This window comes from Limulus polyphemus, unplaced genomic scaffold (genome assembly GCF_000517525.1).
Source record: "Limulus polyphemus unplaced genomic scaffold, Limulus_polyphemus-2.1.2 Scaffold6207, whole genome shotgun sequence".
NCBI classification, from domain to species: domain Eukaryota; kingdom Metazoa; phylum Arthropoda; class Merostomata; order Xiphosura; family Limulidae; genus Limulus; species Limulus polyphemus.
The window spans coordinates 19,442-25,343 of NW_013671817.1; positions in this window are offsets into that span (position 1 = coordinate 19,442).

A 5,902-nucleotide genomic window follows, 5' to 3' on the forward strand; every position below is an offset into this window, starting at 1 on the left:
GATTAATACACATTCACTATAGTCCAGATACAGTATAAAATACATATGCATTAATACACATTTACAACAGTCCAGATACAGTATAAAATACATATGCATTAATACACATTTACAACAGTCCAGATACAGTATAAAATACATATGCATTAATACACATTTACTATAGTCCAGATACAGTATAAGATACATATGCATTAATACACATTTACTATAGTCCAGATATAGTATAAGATACATATGCATTAATACACATTTACACTAGTCCAGATACAGTATAAAATACATATGCATTAATACACATTTAAAAAAGTCCAGATACAGTATAAAATACATATGGATTAATACACATTTACTATAGTCCAGATACAGTATAAAATAGGTATGGATTAATACACATTTACAATAGTCCAGATACAGTACAAAATACATATGGATTAATACACATTTACAACAGTCCAGATACAGTATAAAATACATATGGATTAATACACATTTACAATAGTCCAGATCAACAAAATGGTCACATGTAATGTATAATATGTATGCATTAATACAGATATAAATGTATACTTTAATGTCATTGCAGTACACAATATCACCATTCTGTAGCAACAATAATACTGTCAGCAAAAGTATTGTTATTTAGTCAGATCATATGTCACCAACAAATGTTTTGTCAGATTCTGTAGTATTTTATATGATTTAGAGTTGGAAGTGGTGACAACAGTAATCGATAAAAATAAACGTTAATGAATATCAATCAATCTGAAACTGATTAGATTTATAAAATGGAACCTTATGATCAAAGTAAAACAACAGAAATTAAAACGAAAGGAAGAATTTTTAATGCTTTTTCAAAGGAGTTTCACAACATAAAAACTGAAAGAAAATTTAAATCAAACTATACAATTTTTTAAGCCAAGACTAAATATTATTTGCCAAGTTTTTCTAAGTTTCACGCAGTAGTTTAAGTATTTCCACTGAGATGACAAAAATTGGGGGATATCGGAGATCCCTCACTTACCCCAGTACTTTCCGAGTCAAGTACTAGTAGGGTGTAGTCTTATTCATACCATCACAATCATAAAAGTGGTACATAAAGACATCTTCTACACGTATTTCTATTGACTGTATGACCAAGAAACAATCAAGGCCATCTTAATCTTCCATAAGTCAGAAGACTTACGAATGCAGTGTGCTCAAGTCACGTCAGCAACAGAAGACTGCACTATCATCGGGATATGCACCATTATCACGTTCTGTGTCAACCTGAGACACCAAATGTATTCTCAGTATGCTTCACTTTCTTGGAAGGCTCGTGCCTGCTCTAATTTCACAGGTGAACTGAGCCTGAGACACCAAATGTATTCTCAGTATGCTTCACTTTCTTGGAAGGCTCGTGCCTGCTCTAATTTCACAGGTGAACTGAGCCTGATCAATGCTTGGCAATTCTTAAGCTAGTCAACAAACACCTAGTAGCCCAACAGTAGTCAACAAACACCTAGTAGCTCAACAGTAGTTAACAAACACCTAGTGGTGAATTAAAATTTGATAACAAGGTACCCACTTTTTAGAAAATAAAAGTTTTGAGACAGCTTGAAGGGTACCTGAGGATGACAAAATCTTGTCAAAACGTCGTACATTTAAAATATAGTTTTTTCATTACTCAATCAAGCCGCCTCGAAACTTTTAAACACCATCCAAATTGGTTTCAGGACAACCAAACTGACCATTGTCATCCTACACTTCTGCATGTGGGAGAGAACTAGTTGAGGTTAAATCCCAGCAGCCATGGTTTCCTCTAGCTGCATCAATTCTCTGAGAACAAATCAAGAAGATAAATGGTTCTCACCATATCTGGTAAGATCCCTTGCAGTCCTTGCTTCAATCTATAATCAAGTCCTTACCTCTACATGGACTCAGAGAGCACTTTTCCATAATCACGATTTATAAACTTTACAGTAAAAATGAACGTAGAAGCGCATTCAAGATAAATACTCGGTCGCACCAACTATTAAGTTATTCTTTGGTATTAGGTTCAACGATTTCAAACAGGTATGTAGGAAGATCAACAATAAACAGCAGATTCAGGAAATGTTTTGCAAAAAAATTAATCCAACAGAGAATAAACAGAAAGTTTTATTTATTTATCTTGAATTTTGCGCAAAGCTACACGAGGGCTATCTGCGCTAGCCGTCCCTAATTTCGCAGTGTAAGACAAGAGGGTAGGCAGCTAGTCATCACCGCCAACTCTTGGGCTACTCTTTTACCAACAAATAGTGGGATTGACCGTAACAATATAATGCTGAAAGGGCAAGCATGTTTGGTATGATGGGGATTCGAACCCACGACCCTCAGATTGTGAGTCGAGCTTCCTATCCACCTGGATATGTCGGGCCATGATTGAATGTTTAAATGCTCTTGCGTCGGTATAAGAATATACCAAGGTTTCATTTATCTGTGTATGTTTAAATGTTACGTCGGTATAAAACTACAGTAACGTTTCTTGTATTTTGTTACGTCCTTAGATAGGTATCAAACTAGTAACATTTTATTTATGTGTGGTTGTTTATGAATCTATGTATATAACACACACAAGGTTTGAAGCAACTAGACAAGAGATGCAGCAATGTCCACATGTGGTGAAAAAAAAAAGATTATTACATCTGTACCACACTGTTAAAACAAACAAAATCTTAGTGCAATAGCCCATATTCATAGATTACCTACATCAGAAACCAAATGCATTATATATATTTAACCATAACAGGACTACGGAGCACCTTTCAGTTGTCGAGTACACACCTGCTTGTCCAATACCAACGTTTCTGTAATAATAATAACTCTAGCACCTTTCAGTTGTCGAGTACACACCTGCTTGTCCAATACCAACGTTTCTGTAATAATAATAACTCTAGCACCTTTCAGTTGTCGAGTACACACCTGCTTGTCCAATACCAACGTTTCTGTAATAATAATAACTCTAACTCTAAACTCAAAAATATTTATAATTATCATTTTGTAGCATTTACTGAGTACAAATCATAAAAATAGAAGGACAAACATTTGTTTCTTGATAGCTCTAAGAAAACTTAACAATATATTTAATGAAAAAGAGGACTATCACTTGAATAGTTTGTCATCACAGACCAAGCTAGTGTATTCAAAGAACATTCACAGAGGTACAAGACATCTTATTTATGGAAAACAAACTATAGCCATTTAATCTAAATAGATCTTGAACAAAATATCAAACTATGCCAGTATTTGGAAAGGTTATGTTGTTGGTCACTGATGCATCTTTGTTGATCCTTCTGTTTGTATGATTTATGTCAACGGCTTCAATGAGTAAAATAAAGCATGAAAATATATATTTTAATGAACATAAAACAAATTAAAAGTGAATAGATATACATACGACACAGCTTTCTGATGTTTAATGAAAAAAAAAATAGAAAGCCTAAGACAAAAGCAAGCATTTTTTGTTTATCAAAACAAGGGTTTGGAACAAAATTTCACAGACATACACACACACAAAAACATTATAACAAAAAAAATTATACATATGCAAAATCAAGTCTGACAAATTTTTTACCAGGAGCTACATACTATATCACAAGTTTGTACTAATTCTTTGATAGATTGTTATGCAGAGTATTCATGATGACGATTAATTGAATGGACGGCAACTGCCTGTTGTAAAAACACAAGTGTAGAGGACGACGTTTCAAAAGTTTTTCATCTTCAGACGAAAGATTTTCGAAACGTCGTTCTCTACACCTGTGTTTCTACAACAGGAAGTTGCCGTCCATTCAACCAAGTTTCATCAGTTTGTACTAAGTTTCTTGCAATTTGGTTTATTACATTTACAGTGATAATGTAAAAGTCTGGTGGCACCCTACGTTCCCTTATAGAGTTCAAAAATGAAATAGAAAACGCTATGTTTCCTAGAATTAATAATTCACATAAGTTGTTGTTGTTAGGAACTAGGTAAACAAATTCAATTAAATTTGGCAGAAGAACTCAGTTGGACCACCAAAACTCCAAACTTAAATGGATAAGCAATCAAATGGTCTGATTTTGATGCCATGAGTGAGAGCTTCATATATATAAATGGAGCCAGTAGCAAAATACAAGAAGCTAATACCATATGAAGGTATTATTTAATGATGAGTATAACAAAGATACTACTCCACCAGAAGAATGGATGGTGGAATGGGGGCATTCTATTTATGAAGGTATTAGCCAAATGAAGGTATTATTTAATGATGAGTATAACAAAGATACTACTCCACCAGAAGAATGGATGGTGGAATGGGGGCATTCTATTTATACTCTGTCGGCTGTCGGGTTCAATTAGTGAATTTGACAAGCATGATCATCTGGCAGTGGTCTGTGTCTTCAGTGTCACACTGGATAAAGTACTTACGTATGACCGTGTTTTACTTTAACAGCTCTCAGACCTAGACGGCGAGACCAGGGGAATGGTTGAAAAGATGATGTACGACCAGAGACAGAAAGAACTAGGGTTACCAACTTCTGAAGATCAGAAGAAACAAGATGTTCTGAACAAGTAAATACTCTTTCTAATCATCCTGCTATACATTATTACATGTTAGCTATATAACAATAGCAAAGGTTCAGTGCTGGGCTTAAACATTAATTCTATAAATAGAGGTGGGGAATGCCCCCCATTCCACCATCCATTCTTCTGATGGAGTAGTGTCTTTGTTATACTCATCATTAAATAATACCTTCATTTGGCTAATACCTTCAATTGGTAAACAAGACCGTAGCCATGGTATGTTCTCTGTTTGAAAACAATAATATATAAAATTAGTGGCCTCAGAATTCTACAAGTTCTTACATTAATTGAACCCAACAGCTGACAGAGTACCACTAATTTTATATATTATTGTTTTCAAACAGAGAACATACCATGGCTACGGTTTTGTTTCACCAATTTTAGAATTCTACAAGTTCTTAGAAGTACCCAGGTGTGTATTATATTTAACCGATCTTGTGTTTGTATAATCTATAATCTCTCATCACTTCTTTCCAAAAAATATGAGAGTTTTATCAGTACCATTGTATTATGCCATTTTAACGAAGTACACAAGTTTACAATCTTTCAATTTAATACAAATCCTGTCCCGAGTTGAAGAGCACTAAAATTCAGAGTATCTGTAAAAATACCAAACTTTCGATGTATGTGATAAATAGTGTGCATAAGCAACAAATTACTTGTGCAATGGAGTGTGTGAGCAACTGTGGCCCACTAACATAATACTGTTCATCAATATCAGACAGAGCTCAGCAAGTGTTAAGAAGTATCCAAACATGTAATGTATCTACAATTTTGTATATTAATGTTAGTCAAAGCTTAATGAATGTTTATATTCATGTTAGTCAGAGCTTAATGAATATTTATATTCATGTTAGTCAGAGCTTAATGACTGTTTATATTCATGTTAGTCAGAGCTTAATGACTGTTTATATTAACGTTAGTCAGAGCCTAATGACTGTTTATGTTCATGTTAGTCAGAGCTTAATGACTGTTTATATTAACGTAAGTCAGAGCTTAATGACTGTTTATATTAACGTAAGTCAGAGCTTAATGACTGTTTATATTCATGTTAGTCAGAGCTTAATGACTGTTTATATTCATGTTAGTCAGAGCTTAATGACTGTTTATATTCATGTTAGTCAGAGCTTAATGACTGTTTATATTCATGTTAGTCAGAGCTTAATGATTGTATATATTAATGTTAGTCAGAGCTTAATGATTGTATATATTAATGTTAGTCAGAGCTTAATGACTGTTTATATTAATGTTAGTCAGATGCATATGTTTATAACTAGTAGAAAGTTCTTTTCTTTTGAACTTCATGCTTGAAACTGT